General features: G+C 44.1%; 1 protein-coding gene across 5 annotated transcripts in view; it reads right to left on the bottom strand.

The window, feature by feature from the left end:
• The window catches only part of LOC144763210 (uncharacterized), a 473,214-nt gene that overhangs the window by 275,283 nt on the left and 180,798 nt on the right, over window positions 1-17,133 (bottom strand). For 2 of the 5 annotated variants that reach the window (XR_013596185.1, XR_013596184.1), the window contains exon 2: window positions 1,824-1,908. The exons of 2 other annotated variants lie outside the window; for them this stretch is intronic. The gene's annotated coding sequence lies outside the window, so the exon portion shown is untranslated. Of the gene's footprint in view, window positions 1-1,823; window positions 1,909-5,880; window positions 5,918-17,133 lie in introns of those variants that run through there. One more of the 5 variants, XR_013596186.1, reaches the window with a different exon arrangement.

Genomic DNA, 17,133 nt, shown 5'->3' with positions numbered 1-17,133 from the left:
TCCAAATGTCCTGGATAATTAAAACATTAATGTCCGCCGACATGCAGAGGGGAGCCCAGCACAAAGAAGCAGCCGGCGACCCCCAGTAACACAACGCCGGAGGGTGGAATCACAGCGCCGTGTGTACGATCGTGCACTTCTTCCTCAAGCCGGATTGTCCCTCCTCATCGAGATCGAGTGCCTGGAAGGGGTAGGGGGGAGCCGGCTCACCCGATGGGGCCCAGCACCAATGTGGCTCCCGATCGGGCCGTCAGGGCCTCCTCGCTAGCCCGCCTCGCCCCCGCCAGAACCAGCACGCCAAGCCACGGCGCAGAAACGCCCACAAGGCCAACAACGCCCTGCAAGCGCTCCGCACACAGCGGGACCCGGACGGCAGCCTCAGCGGGGGACGGGGGAGAGGAAAGCCTGCCAAAAGGAGCGGGGGGAGCTCAAACTAGTGCCGGGCACCCATCAGGGTCTCACTCACCACCGCCTCCGATGTCTGCTCCTCAGTCAGGGAAGGCCGCAGGGCCGTGCCCGTCCTCCACGCAGGCCCACCGCATGCCGGTCCCGTCCCTCGCGGCGAGTGAAGCCGGGCATCAAAATGTTCCTCTCGTTCTCCCGGCTCCAATGAGGGGTGTCTGCCTGTGTGGGAACTTTCCTACATCGGGGAAATCAGAGTTTGTGTAGCCCGGCCGGCGGAGCTTCAGGCAAAGGCGGCCATCTTGGTCGCCTTCGTGGCCATGCCCCACTGGAGAGACCCATCTTAATCCTGGGGGTAAGCTGATTTCAAAGTCCTTTGTTCATCCTTGCTTGTCATCAGGTGGCATCAGGTTGCTTCTCTGTCCAGTTGGACATCATTTTGCCTTAGTCGCCCTCAGGTCCAAGGTCTTCTCGACAGTCTCAAGCTCACATCAACAGGACAGAAGTAGTAATCTTCAGCAAGAACACCTTACCAAGGGTCTCCAACTGGTGGCCAGTCGAACATGGACTAAACCCAGCACACATGCCCAAACCCTCTAAATTATCATCTAGAGAAAACTAAATATGACTGCACAAGTCAACCCAGTCACTGCATCCTGCTTCCACTCCCTGAAGGATCTGAGGAAAATCTTATAATGGCACCCAAGCAGCACTAGAAAAACTGCCAATAATGCCTTAGTCAAGAGCAAGTTGGACTATGGGAATGCCCTCTATTCCTGGATCACCAAGCAACACACCAGAAGACTACAAATCATCCAGAACTCAGCAGACAGACTCACCCTCAACCTCTCACACAGACCTCCCATCACACCACACCCCAGGGAGCTCCACTGGCTCCCAATATACAAACACTCTCATTTCAAGCTGCTCACACACATTCAAGGCAGTACTCAACTTAGGACCCACCTACCTTCCACCAACCACCTTCCACCAATCACCCAGACACCCTCTCTCCCCAGGACACCTAATCGTGCACATTCCACACAAACACAGAACCCAACCAGGAGGTTCGTACATCACTCCTAAAGTGTGGAACACCCTTCCTCTCCGTATCAGACTCTCCTCCTCTCTTCTTGAATTATGCAAGAAGGTGAAGACCTGGCTTTTCTATTAGCCAAACTACCATTGAAAGGGCTAAGCACACACATCTGCTCAGCGCCAGGATACCCTTGCAGGTGATAGTGCACTTTACAAATACACATAACATAACAGATACCACTAATGAATTTGAATTAAACTGGTACTTGTAAAAACATTTCACAATGTATTAATTCAAAAACAAAAATGAATTAAACAGTAAAGGAATGATGGGATACGTTTAGTATGCCTGTGCTATCGAAAGGAGACGTAGTCTTTCTCACCTTATTTATGGGAGAGAGACATGGAGCAAGGTGAAAGTCTTTGAAGTCAGGTTTTCATCAACTGGATTCAGGTTCTAAGAACCATCTGTTTAAGAAAAAAGATGATAGTCCAGTATTCATAGGGTCAGCCAGTGGGGGCACATACGAATTGAACATGGTGAACAAAACCCCTCTGTAATACCACTAGAGAGCAGTTGTAAGTGCAAGCGCATTTTAGATCCTTTTGCATTGATCTGATAAAATGAGGAAATCAACTTGAGGGTGATGTTCAGGGATCTAATTTCATTACAAGTTCCTTGTTTGAACAATATGGTAAAGAATACTATGTTAATAGTATTAAATGCTCCTGAAATATCTAAAAGTATCAGGGCACCGACAATGTTGCATTCTACAAAATTAAGCAGTTGGTACTTTATATCAAAAAGGCATATTCTACGTCCCTACCTGTCTAAAAGCCTGCTTGAAGTTAGCCCAGATAATCTTAGTAAAGAAGGCAATTTAGGGCCCTGTAGATGGTAGGGATCCAAAGATGGTATCTTAATACATACACAGCTCAAATACAAGTGCACTTTTAATTTCATAGAGAATTTAAAAGGGAATTATTTACATAGCTCCTCACACTTTTCACACTGGCTTCCATTAGTATGTTTGTTTCTTACTACCCAATTGCCTGCATTTAGTGTGTTACCAGTATCTCTGTTAATCTGTATGTGTGTGTGTACTATGTGTGTGGGCGTCTTAATGTGTTACTCATGTGCAGTGTGTAGCCCTTTTGAAATGGCTCAGGAAGTGCAAATTCTTTCCATTATTTCCTCACTCTTTCACTCTAATCTCTCATATCCCTAATATTTATGTTCTAATTACCCACAACTCTGCCATCTTGTTGAATACCCATTGAAAATTCTACAAAGTCTGAGCATGTGCTTCCTTTTCCCATTGTCTGTGTTATTTTGGACCAACATCCAAGGTGTTTCATTTTCAGCCAGCACATGCAAACTTTTCTTATAGCTAACTGTGTAGCATGATAATACATTCTTGGACATCACACTCCTTTTCAAGTGTCAAGTGTAAACGCCCTCACTTATTAATTTTGGAAATATCAGAAGTGGCTCCTCATAACACAGAGGATCCACCTAAAAAAGCAGGGATCCTTTCCCTCTGCCAGTACATCTTCTGTGTTAGAAGCTGGCTCCATAATGAATAACCTACCAATGAAGACTTCTCTGTTTTCACCATCAGGTTCACCAACATGTGGTGACAATGCCACCAGAAATGCTGATAGTATCTTGCTAAAGCATGTAGGATGCCCCATAGTTAGTTTCTTCTGTTTTTGTCTATATTTATACCTCAGCACACACAATAACCTTGCATGTGTGACTGAAGGTACCTTGTGACAATGAATAAAACACTGAGTGGAGACCTGCAGTCTGGATGGTCAAGCCAAGTGGGTTCTCCTTTTTTTAGAATGTGACTACCATCAACTCATCTGACTTTAGTAAATTAACAGTAATGACAGCAACAGATTTTAGTTGCAGGATAGCCCCCCTTAACTTGTCATATGCCAGGGAATGTTTACCGACTTCCTATGTGTTTTAAATTGATCAATCAGTCCCTCCACCTGGGTACTCCATCCACGTGGAACTTAAATGACAGGCGTGTGTATAGTTTATAGTTACATTAGAACGTGAATTGAGCAAGTCCCATAAAGTCTACAAGAATCACTGAGCTCCGCCAAAGCATCCCTAGGGTCTTTTGATGTGGTCCAACTTTATGGTATGGAGGAGAGGAGACAGAGAGTCTTTTTGAAGTGTAAGCAAATTCATCTCCCCTTTCCTACTCCATGGTTCCCTAGAAGTATTTCTCACAACAGGTTGAGAGGAAGTTAAGTGGGGGAGCCTCTCCCTTTTTTGTGCCTTTGTTGTGGGTGTCCCTGTTAGGGGACTCCCAGCTCCACCCCACCATCCTGCTGACACTATAAAACAAAGGCTGTAGCTGGGTAGTCTTTGAAGAATGCAAGATTAAGGAACTGCCTGAAACTGCTCCCAGAGTTGGACTTGTAGAATACACAAACTCTGTCTATAAACTCAGTGTTAGTATGGGGCAGAAACCAGCAACCTGTGTTCCAGGATTTCTCTGTAACCAGAATCCAGAGTCCTACTGCAGTTGAGACAGGGAAACTCTTATATGCCCTAAGGTTAGGGGCTACTAACAGCCAACTCCTGCCAACTCTCCTTTGCAGATTTGGGGATGGGAACCAGTAAGTTCAGCAACCTACCAAGGAAAGTGCTGCTTTGACTCTCTCTTGAGTTAAGGAGCTCACTGACTGCTGAGGAGAGGTGCTGGAGTTACCATTGCACTACAGAGAGACAACCTAGAAAAGCTGCAAAGTGGTGAAGGACGAAAAAATGGAAGCTCCCACTGCATCCAGGAGAAAGATCTGTACAGTTTGGCTGTGTGTTTAAGCCTTGAGACACTGGTGCCCCTGTGTCCTAGTACCTACAATGGCCATGCATTCATGAAAACTGAAATTACATACTGTGATTTTCCCCCCAAGAAGTCATAGTGCCTGTGATGGCTTAGAAATGTGTTACTGTATTTGGCTGACTCAGAATAGACCAAAGCACTTTGGGAGACTTGGTGCTAGAGCCAGATCATTTAACACAGCTGACTGATACTTCAACCTCCATTTGGATCACCACAGTGACCCTGAATATTTTTTTCCTTTTTCCTGGGTGGGGAGTTTTTATTTGGGCCGCAGGAAAACCCCCCGGTGAAGGTTCACCTGACTGTGTTCAGCTTCAGCTAAGTGTGACCTCCTCATCCTTGAACAGACTACAGCAAATGGGTGGAGGCAGAGTATTTGTGAACCCACTCTGTGGGCCATGGGTTGACAGACCACCAGGAGCCCCACTGAGCTCATGCTCAGTCCAGAAATAGCTGACCGGGACTGGATAGGAGAGGACTACGAAGACATAAAACAAGGTAGAGCATCATGGTGAGACATTGCAAGGAACATTTTTGAACATGTCACACTCTACCTGATCACTATCCTTTAAAAGCAGTGAGGGGAGCCAAGAGAGGTGAAGAGAATAGCACTCACCATTCTTTGAGGAGGGCAATGTGTCTGGATTTGCACTGAGTATATTGATAATTGTTGCACTGGAACAGCCTACGTCAGTACTGGCTGCCACATGCTTATAGTAGTAAGTATTGTCTTACTAACTGCATACCATATTAACATTCCGGTACTGTGTGGCAGGCACCACTTGTGCTGCTGGCCTTTTCCGCCTTCCGCACAAGCTGCCATTGAGAAATGGATGTATCCGACTGCCCATAGTGTGGTCGCATCCAAATTGTGAGGTCAGAACTGCCAATTCCAGACCATATCGTAATGAGCCCCTTCGAGTGTCCCAATTTACAATTTGAAAAGATTTTCTAAAGTGCTTCTCTTAAATTGTTTTAGCTGAAAATGTACTATGACACTCTAGAGAGAATCTGTGTACAAAGAATGCATCACCCTCAGTAGCAGCCAGTGAAATTCCCATAAAATCATATCAGATGGACAAGAAAGCATGGTATTTGCTGTGTTTACCTGTCTACATACAATAGTAGAGAAAAAACAATGCAGTTAAATATTGTTCCTGGACTAAATGTAAGCAGAAAACATCCTTATCATCTGTCAAATGCCTCCCACTTTCATAGTGATGACAAATTAGACCATCTCCTGGGTGGTCTTAAGACAGCTCCTCTCCCAGTAGATGAGTTGCCATGGTGCGTATTCTGCTTGTTTAATATTTGCAAGGACATTCATGATTCCCTAATTGGCATGTGGGCTGCTCTCTTGTAAATAAGGTAACTCTCCTGCATGTTACATGAATGTTTAAGGGCGTCAGCAAAACATCTAAACCACGCCTTCAGTCATTACAGAACATACAGTCTTCTGTTATACCATTTGGAATAACTATGCAAATAATGGTGAGATTTTCCAATGTATCAGCAACTCCACAACTTGGAAATTGACACTGAATATGGTAATAAAAAATTACTATAATCATACCTTCAGTCAAAAAGTCCACATCACATGCAGTATATCCTGTAATTGAACATCATTTTCAAATTTTATATAGAGTCAAGGACCACACCACAAAATTAAAACTGATGTGGATGAGCACAAAATATGCAACAGAATACACAAACTACAGCTATTGTAATACACTTTTTAACTTTATTTATCTTTTTAGCATGAAAATGCAGTACAGACAAATGGGCTCACTGTCAGTGTTACATTCAAATGAATAAAGTAGAGAATTTAGACCATTACAATGTCACAATGTCAAATAGAAATAAAGTAGTACAGTGTCACATAGGTGCAGTTATAATCCCTACGTCCTGTTGTGTTCGTTGAGAGGTTCAACTGGATGTCTTCCGATCCTTACTCCTGTAATGAGGACTACGCCCCGACATATTCATACAATCAGAAATTGGCATAATTGAAATAAGCGTGTACAATGTTTCCGAACAGAAATGGTATTACCATCTGAGTTTTTCCGACCCCGACTCGGACAATACCTTGCTCCAATTGGGATGTGGGAACGGTGTGGGTGACTTCAGTGTACGCCCTGAATGGGTCTCAGATGTCTTTAGGGTGGGAGGAACGGGGCAGTGTAGAAGAGTATGTTTTACTGTTTGTGTTGCAGAATGCTAAGCTGTGCAGTCAACTTTGTAAAGTGGGGACTGATTTCCGGCCCTAGTGCAATGCAATTTCCCTTTTGGCGAGCAAAGAACTGATGGCGGCGAACCTACGGGTTTTCTTGGGGAAGTTGACCACATATCCTGAAGTGTAGTTCCTATTATCCCAATAGGCTCTGCGCATTGGAATAATATCTTCAATAGTATAGACGTAGGACAGAGGTTAACTAGGTCTTCTACTGTCGATATTAGACTTAAAGTTATGTGTGTTTGCCAGCTAGCTCAGAGTTCACTAGAAACTTTCTCGAATAGACAAGGAGGAGTTTAACCTCCCTGGATAGACAAGAAGGGATTTAGTTTCTGACAACCATAGAACATGACAACTCTGCTCTCCCCTAATCAAGAGTGTATCTCTAGAGTCGTGTAAAAACAAAAGACAACTTATTTTACTCAGTCAGTTCAGTGCATTCTTAGTTTCACCAGATTGTAGAGAAAAGGAAGAGACGGGCGTGTACAATAAAATATGTTATTTATTGATCAGTCTCTTTTCTCATACAAGAGAAATGAATCGCTATTATTGCAATACTTATTGTTAAGTAAAGTGCATACAGTAATAACAGAATTATAAAATAATACTGTAAAAGCATTGATATGGTTTCTTAGCCATATGATACTTAAAATGGATAAAATAGATACATACATATATACATTGACTAATCGTACTCAACTGGTGCTTCTAACTACGCCTACCCCAATGTACCTGGCCTAAGCCTAATACGTGGCGGGAGTAGATAAGTAGCAGTTTAAGTTAAGTTTGCTTTGCCAAGGGTCTGCTTCAAGAATTCTCTACAAAGGATGATTCAGTTCAGTACCTGGGATTTAGAAGGCTGGAGGGCTGGTATCTCTATCTCAGGTCTTGATATTCCAGCTGCCTGCGAGGGCGGCTTGGAAGCGCCGGAGCTGGATTTCTCGGCAGGAGAAAAGGCAGCGTCTCTCTCTCAGCGCGTCAGAAAGGAGGGGCAGCGTCTGTGGGCTTCGCTGGCAGCTGGGCTCCTCGGCAAGTCTCGCTGCTCCAATCTTGTCACCACCTCGTGTGTTTGCTTAAGGCAATGTCGGTATTATTTATACCTGAAAGGTGCCGGGATTGACGTAAGGATGGACATAAATACGTCAATAAGGATGTCATACGAACTGGTCGTTCGCACATTCTTTACTGAAGTTCTCGGCTAAATCAAAACAATGGCTGTGGGGATTTCCCAGGTCGTGGTAGGTTTGATTTGTTTTGAGAACACCGTATGCCTATTAGGGGGCTGGAGAAATAGGTCTTGCCTAATGAGATGGCATGCGCTATGACCTAATCAGATAACGGGGCTGCTGTGCCGTTGTGTGGCTAATCAGATAACGGGGTTCTGTGCAGTTGAATGGCTGCTAGTTAATTATTAACCAGACAAGGGTCAGAAATAGGGGGATCGATACAGTACCCATAGTAAATACACCACAATCCCAGCAATGCGATCTCTGGAAGGGGGGTGAGCGTCAGGCCAGTCATGTCTCCCAGCGTCTTGTGTATTGACTCCCAAAAAGACTGTAATTTGGGACATGTCCACGTGTTGTGGGCGAAGTCGGCATGAGGGGCAAGGCATTTACGACAAGTGTGTGGTATGGCGTGATGTAGATCCGTCATAGAAATTTGTAATGGGACAGTCTGTGGTGACTATTTAAGGAGATCTCCTTAGTCATCGTGCAGCAGGTGGCCCACTGATCGTCCGTGATGGTGTGTCCTAAATTGTCCTTCCATGCCTTACGAACCCTATCATCTGATACTACAAGGAGGTCGGAGCAGGCCTTGTACAGTTTGGATATTAGATGCAGCTCATTCTCCGATTCAATGATCAAGGACAGCGGAGTGAACGAGTCCGGTGCAACAGGGAAGCTGGGTAAGGAGGCCCGCAGTGTTAAGCTAATGCATCTAAGGATGAAGCGATCCATAAATGTGGCTTCACGAAAGCGATCCTCGTCGGCCACGGCAAAGGCGTGGCCTCCAGGGAACAAGTCTCCCATTTTGGTGATGGCATATTTGGTTAATGTGTGTTGTACCAATTTTTCTGCTGTTATTGGGAGCCATAGTGCGTTTGGAAGCAGGATTGCTGACGAATAAAGTGTGGATGTGCCCGTTGTCCGCATCAGTTTGTGCCAGGTCCAACTGGTGGTGGAGACCGTCTGTATATCGTTGGGATCTCTCGGAACGCCTTTAGGCAATACTGCGGATAATTTCTCGGGTAACACAAAGTCTGAATCAGGATGGAAGTAGGGGATTCTGTCGTCTGGGTGATACCAAGCATAGGCGTAACTAGATTGGGCCACTAAGTAGTATAGCTTAAGGTCTGGGACACTGAACCCCCCCTCTTTCATACTGGAGGGTTAATACTTGCCAGCACACCCGGGGTTGTTTGACGCCTCAAACCAACCATATGAAATGTGAGTGTAACATTAAGAATACATTGTTTGGTATAGAGGGATAGGGATATTACTAAAAAGATATTAAATTTTTGGGAGTACTATCATCTTTATTATGGCAACTCTGCCGGCGATAGATAATTGGAGTCGTAGCCAGCGCTGTACTGATTCAAAGGTGGTGATTGCCTCACCATAATTCAAACAGAGGATGTGGTCTGTGTCCAGGTGAATATGTATGCCTAGATATTTGACAGAGTCAGTGCACCATTCCAGGGGGAATTCGCAGTCCCAGTGTGTAGTGCCCAGTTTAAGGGGGAAAATGACAGACTTTCACCAGTTGTTGCCTAAACCAGAGTACTGCATGAATCGTATGATTTCCCTTATGAGTGGTTCTAGATTGGAGTCTGGCTCCCTAACATAAAGGATAGTGTCATCAGCATAAAGGGAGACCAATAGTGAACCAGTATAAAATTGGAGGCCCCTGGGTAGGTGTATCTCCTGAAAGGGCCTGATTAACGGGTCCATTGCGAGAATAAATAGGAGTGGGGATAGGGGCAGCCCTGAAGAGTGCCAGGGGATAATGGAAACGGTTGAGACAGTGTGCCGTTTAGGCGAAGTCGCGCTGTAGGGTGGCTGTAGAGTAAAATGGTGGTAGCGATAAACCCCATCGGCATACCCATGCAGCGCATGATGGATATAAATAAAGGCCATTCTAGAGTATCAAACGCTTTCTTAGTATCTAAAAAAAATAGCAGCGGCTGGGGTTTCCGGGTTGATCCTGTGCAGGATCGAGAAAAGCATCCGGAGATTCAATGAGGTGGAGCGATGGGGGAGGGGAAATGATCAATTCCATCAAAAGAGATAGACGTGTGGCAAGGATTTTAGCCAAAATTTTATAATCCAAGTTTAGTAAAGACAGGGGGCGGTACAAATCACTCAGGGTCGGGTCTCTGCCGGGTTTGGGTAATAATATGATGACTGCCTCATGGAAGGTGGGGGGTAGTATTAGGTTTTCAAGGGCCTCAGCGTATACCTCTATGAGTTGAGGGGCTAGGATGTCTTTAAACGTTTTATAAAATATCCCAGTGAAACTGTCGAGGCCAGGAGCGGAAGACCCGGGCAGAGCCATGAAGGCATTAGTGACATCGTCCACTGAGATCAGCTCTGCCAATAAGTCCTGCATGTGTTTTTCCAGGTATACCAAACCAATCTCGGATAGGTATGTTTCGTGTGCCGTGGGATCATGTCCCACTTTAGATGCCTATAAGGAAGTGTAATAATCTAGGAATTTGTCCCGTATCTACGATGTGGCCGTGAGCAATAGTCCAATGGAGGACTTGAGTTCAGTGATATACGCCTTGCTGTACGGTGGGCGGAGCATCTCCGCCAGTACCCGGCCAAGGCATTCTCCCTCACCATAACGGCGAGCGGTGTGATATTTTCCCCAAAACAATATCTCGTGATTTGCTGTGTCCCTATATTCAGTGAGAAGTGAGAGTCGGCGCGCAGCAGTGTCGAGGTTGGTCATGTTTATCGTGGCACTGTCAATGTCTCTTAAGTCACGTTCCCGTTGGGATAACGTGGTTCGCAAAGCTTTCAGCACCCTGGTGTGTTCGGCTATGCATACAACCCTAATGTAAGCTTTGAACCTCTCCCAGAGGACTTCCCAAGTGTTGACCGAGCCTGTGATGATTGCAAAACATTCTTCTATGGCTTTGTGGAGCTCAGAGTGGAATAGATCGTCAACAAGGGTGCGAGCAGAGAAGTACCATTGCCGTTCATAGCCTTCGGGCCTAGGAACACTCAGAAGGAGGTTAACTGGGGAGTGGTCGGAGTACGTCCTCGGTAATGTTGTAAGGGAACGATACCAACAAGCCACACTAAACCCGGGCCCTGCCGTCAATCTCCACCCGCAGGCGAGCCGGGTACAGCATGCCATACTTAAGTCCTAAGTTTCTGAGGGTGGACTTCACTCTAGTATATTTCCAACAGGCACCTTGGACCATGAGTGTAAAGTCTATGTAGAGCGCCAGTTTGGAGCCCTGCCATGTGATGTCGCCATGCTCCCTGGCGAGGCGTAAGGCAGTGTCACGGTCCCAGAAGTTTAAAATGCAGGCAATTATAGGACGTGGGGGCAGCCCAGGTTGGGACGGGGGCCCAAGTTACGGTGTACTCGCTCCACCACAAATCTGGGGGTGAAGAAATCCATGCCGAACAAGTCTGCAAGTAGCGTTTCAACAAATTTATATAGACGGCCAGTAACTCTGGTCTCTGGCAACCCCAAAATGCGGATGTTGTTGCGCCGACTGTGGGCTTCAAGATCTTCATTCTTGATTGCCACCTCTTTGAGGATGCGCTCTACGTGCTCCAATCTTTTAAGGGTCTGCGTACGGCCGTCTTCTATGTCTGAGATACGCACCTTCACCACATCTAGGCGCTGGTCGTGCACCTGTATCTTGGCCCCCATGTTGTCCAGGCATTTGTCAAGTGTGTTGAAGCGCCAATCCAATGCCTAGAAGCCAGCCCTCATGTCCTGGAGTAGTGTGGAGGTGTGTGCAGCTGGGTCATCTACCCGCCCGGGCCCTGGACGTCGTCCGTTATGTTGGAGTCATCTTCTTGATCTATCCCTGTCACTTTCTCAAAGGGCAGGGTCCTCTGTTTTGGGTCTTTGCGGCCCATGCCTTATTGCGACCTCCCAAGGGGTGCCGCCAGTGACCCAGGGTCCGGACCACAGATGGACAGAGAGCCGGCAGCAATGGCAACCAGTGATGGAGGGAGTTGGCCAGGTCTCTGGTGCGGCCTTGTGCAGGGGCCGAAGGCTGTGGCTGGTACTGTGCAGGGGAGGCGAAGAGTGTCCTGCAGTATCCACCGCAGGAGGCAAAGCAGATAGCCTTACCGCAGCCTCAGTGCTAAGTGTCGATTCACCTTGCAGCGTGTGGAGGGGCTAGGCAGGCAAGTATTGATGCGAAGGCCGCTTTGCAGCGAATCCAGCTTCTGGCTGCGCTGCGGGGGCGCTGTAAGGCTGAGGGGGAGGCAGTGGTTAGAGACTGAGAGCGCCAGTATTCGCGTGCAGTACAATGGCAGAGGGCCAATCCAGACTGAGCAGCGGGGGGGGCAGCTGGGTGTCATAATCGATGGAGCAGCCCTCGTCCCCTTCCCAATCAGCCTCACTGATACCAAAGGTGCTCCGCTTAGGCCTGGTGCAGTCTATATCCCCGTGCAGCCGATGTGGATGGGTAGGATTAGGCAGTGGAGGCCAAGTGACGCCAAACGTGGACGTGCCCCGGCGATTGAAGGCAGGCAGACAGGGGGGTAGCGCAGGGAATATCATGCTCCCTGAGCATTCACCCACAACTGCCGCAGCCGCGCCCGCAAGTTGTGGATCTTGATCAGGGTCTCTGCACACTGCCCAGCTGGAGCTTGTAGGCCCCCGAGGAGCGGTTCTGCGGCCCCAATATGAAGTCCGGCGGGATCGGTGCATGCTCTGGCGAAATTGCTTGCCTACGATGTTAGGCAGGGGATGATCGGCGCTGCATTTGCGTGGGATATTTACGATAGGGCTGGTGCGGCTGGCGGAGCTTCAGTGCCGCGCGGCTATCTTGATCGGCGGCTTGCTGGGGCAGATATATTGAAAATATGTTTCTGTGCATTTTTTCTCTAATTTAAATAAAAGTCTTTTGATACTTGTGTTCTTGCTGTGGTTGCCCTACTATGCACTGGTTTCGTTATTAATACTTAAGACTTTATGCACATATAGAATTATATAGGTAGAGAATCCCCTCTTTTGAGTAAATTGGTCGGCGGCTTGGCCAATATTTAATTTTTTTAATTGGAGAAAACAATGAGTGTGCACAAATTCATAACTCAAGTACATTTTAGATAGGTAATATGAACAACAGAATCACAAGAAATTAAAATGCAAACGACTATTGTTAGCAATACACGAGTTTCATAGACAAATTATTAAATATCATTGACATTTAAGCATTTGCAAGTGGACCCCACTTCTTAGCAAACGGTGTGTGACCTGTAGGGCCTTTTGCCAACATATGATATTACAAGGTCCACCAATTCTCAATAGCAGGGCAAAACCAATTTAAAGCATTTTATAATCCAGTACTTAGAATTGCACTAAAGACAGAGCATTCATATTTGACAGGTTTAGTCTAATCTTTACCAAGCATAATACTCTTAGTAGTTAATACTAGGTTGCTTGCATTGCACTTGCTGTGAGATTGTATCTGTTACGCAAGACCAAACTTCTTTCAAACAAATGCAATCAGCAAACATTATGAAGATATCTGACTCAGCAGAGCCCCATCTATGACATGTAGAATTTAATCTACAACTCCATTTCAAAAGCTTAAAGGAGGTATAATATAGAATATTTGTAATCCTAAACTGCTGAAACCACAGATTAGCAGCCTACAGAGTTTTATACCCAAAAGCTGTTAGTGTTCAAAATTCAATTTTTACTGATATAACAGCTCAGTTGTCTGACCATTTAACACCCAAACAATCTAAGCAATCTTCTAGAGTATCAGGAAAAATGGTATAAAGCATTTGCATTTTAGCCTTCCTGGTTGCATAGGAAGTTCAATTAGTTCAACTCCTTCATGCTCGGAATTGGTCCACTTATTTTTAAATATTCTCATATTTGCATATATTAAAAAACATGAACACATGGCAAATTATGCTCTATTTCAAACAGGATATTGGTTATGTATTGCCATACCACTTACCAACAGTGATTAAATCTAATTGTGCCCCATTTAACACCAAGTGTGTCATGAAATATCAGTGTAAACATTGGATTTGCCCATATTATGAGGCAAAAATTAATAGTTTGAATCACGAAAGACATTGACTTACTTGGTGCCGGCATTTTAAATTGCGTGCACTAACTTGAACAATACTGTTCTAAAATAATTGGGGTAAGAATGTTTTAACAAAAAAATGTTGGTTTCTTTGCTTAAAATAATTTAAAATATTTTGCAAAACTGGTCACAAGTGGGCTCTTCAATTAATCCAGAAACTCTTTGTGCCAGTGAAGCTCAATAGTAATGCTTGAAATCTGGTGATGAAATCCCCCCATGGGACAACAGTAGTTAAAAAAACAGATAACTCTTCTAGAAGCACCATATCCCCATAAAAAGAAACTAATTGAAGAGTCAAGGCTTCTAAAAAATGTCTTAGGAACAGACAGAGGAACCGAGCGAAACAGATAAATAAAAAAGAAAATTATCAATTCAAATGTTACCCCACCCAATAATAGTAATGGAAGTCAATTCCATTTACGAAGTTATGAAAAATATTTTTTAAGCAGAATTTCATAATTGATAGCAAACATTTCAATACCATTTCTTTGTAGATGTATGCCAAGATTTTTAATCTTTGAAACCACATTTCACTTCATTCCCAGAAATTATAAATTAAGAAAATCCTTTTTTCCAAATTCATTTATACCCAGAGATCTTCCCATATTCTTCTGCCTCCATCTCATTTTCAGTCATAGCTTTATGAATGTTAGAAGAATAAATTGCAACCACAATCAGATAAGCAGATACTATTATGCTACTGCCATTATTGATGATGGGTTCAATGCTCAAATTCCCTTTAAAGCCTGTAAGTAAGACTACAGGTAAAGATTAAACAACATAGGAGATCTTGGACAGCCCTGATGTGTGCCACACTGTATTAGATATTCTTCCCAGTACCACAGCATGCTCGATTTGATGACTATATATGGCTGTAGTCTACCTAAATGCCTTTTACCAAGCTCCATATTCTCCATAACTAGCCAGAGAAACTCCCAAGAAACACAATCATATGCTTTATCTGTATTAAGCAGGGCCATTCCTGCTTGTGTATGTCAAGTTTGTTTAGCATCAAACTTAGCAATCACATTATTAATATACATAGTTAAATTGTGTCCAGGAATAAATCTGTCCTGTTCATCAATAACCAGCTGTCCGTAGGGGCAAATAGATTATCAAGCACTTTGCCATATATCTGGCATAGGTATTGATCGTTCACATTTGTCTAAATGAGATGCAACCCTTTGGGGCTTGTCTTGTTTTAAAATTACTGACATGTGCCAAAACACGAAACATGTTATAAAACTGTAGGAATTGAACTAGAGCCTGCATCCATGAAGAAGGCAAAGCCTGCATAGCATCAATGATGATCTTGCAAGGAGATTGGTGCCTTAATTGCGCTATATCACTTAGGTATAATCATGATAACTCTATGTGATGTATAAATATATGCTTGGCAGAAGTATCTAAATGGTTTTCCTCTGTATTCAATTTATTATGATATGTTTAAAATTCACCTATAATAGGATGAGTGTCTTGACAAACAGAACCAGGTTGATTCTTGTACCCAGCAGTGTTTTGTTTTTCCGCAATTTTACAAGCCATAAGCCACCCAGTTACCTTCCCATAATCAGTCTCTTGCTCAGGGCTTGCTAAATAGGGAGCACTAGCTTTTGTTCATAAGTGCCTACCCACTTCAAACTTGTATGCAATCAGTTGTCTATAAATCTTCTCCAAATTGGCATAAAAAATAATAACCGCATGCGCATGTTGCTTTTCTAAAGTATAGAATCTGATGAGTTCTTAACTATTATCCCTATGCGTAATCTTATTCAGAGAGCTGCTATACTGTATAGTTATCCCATGAATATAAACCTTAAGTGCTTCCCATACCATGCATATTGAGGTACTGCCAATGTTGTGTGTTAGATATTCCCTGATCAGGGGCGTAATATAGTGATGATAGCATTTTTTTTTAGCAAAGTTCTTTTACAGGTCCATCTCAAACCCTTGTCCACAGTGTGCCTTAGGGCAACCTCTGGTACTAGAGGGTTATGGTCTGATAAGGTCATGGGACATGTATTAAGAAACATAGAAGTAATTGTATACCCAGCAATAATCGTCATGTCGATTCTGAAATAACACCGATGAAGGGGCGAATAATAGGTAAAGCCATTTTCTCCTGGTTTACATGTCTGCCGGCCATCTGTTAAACCATATACGTGTATAAATCTTCTAATTATATTGCAATTGTTATTCATTCTAGGGGTAGCTTATCTACTGATAGAATCTAACATATAGTCAACAACATTGTTAAAATCACCAACTGAATACATATCCCCTTGCCAATGAGCGAATGATACTGGAAAACAATAAAAAACGTAAGACTTGTCTGCATTTGGCTTTTAGTCAGCACGGATAATGAGAGACAGCCTTTTTGCCATGCAAATCAGTCAAGATTTTTTTCCACATCTGTTGGGATGTTCATGCAACCAGGTCAAAACCCAGTTGCTTAAGTACCTTTGCGTCCTTAAAGGTGATGGGTTTTCCAATAGACAAATAATATGGACGCAATATGATAATACTGTTTCATGTACTAACCTTCACTAATGGAAGCTTTTAATGCCTCCAACATTACCACTAGTAATGGTTAATTTACTGTGGCCCATTCTTTAGGAATTCTTATGAATCATCTAATTGATCCATAACTGCCCCACCCCTTTACACCCAATAATAAACAACAGTATTGAACATGTGTTTAACCCACCTTGTTCCTATTTTATGTTTTCTGTATTGTACCACTACCCCTCAACTCAAGCCGTACCACAAACTCCCACTTCTCTTTTGTGTTTCCTACTGCATAGTTAGCTTTAGATGCATCTTTTACTACCTCTGAGGAAAAATAACAACCCAATACCAGCTGTCATGAAGGGCCACTAAGGAGTAGCTGCTTCCATTTGCCAACTTACAAACAACCTCCTTTTCACTTTTATATGTACTCCCCACCACAGACTAAACACCATAACATCATATACAGTAAAACAGAAAATAACAAAACAAGAATCGGCAAAAGTATACCAAAATGATTCTGATCCTTAGCAACCATAGTTACTCATGGCCGTTATTTAACATCACGTAGACGTTCAGTATTCATCCTATCTTTATGGGGTTGCTGGCTGGGCAGGCCTGCTTTTTCAGATGTCACTACTGTGAGATCAATTCTTGCACCTCTCTTTTTTCACTGCAAAAATGTGCCACCCAGTCTAATGGTTTTCAACCTAGTGGGTTCTTGCAGACACATTATTTTTTTCAAAAACAAAACTGAAGAATCAAGCTGTACATTATCA

This window comes from Lissotriton helveticus, chromosome 6 (genome assembly GCF_964261635.1).
Source record: "Lissotriton helveticus chromosome 6, aLisHel1.1, whole genome shotgun sequence".
NCBI classification, from domain to species: Eukaryota; Metazoa; Chordata; class Amphibia; order Caudata; family Salamandridae; genus Lissotriton; species Lissotriton helveticus.
This window is presented reverse-complemented; position numbering and strand designations above follow the sequence as displayed.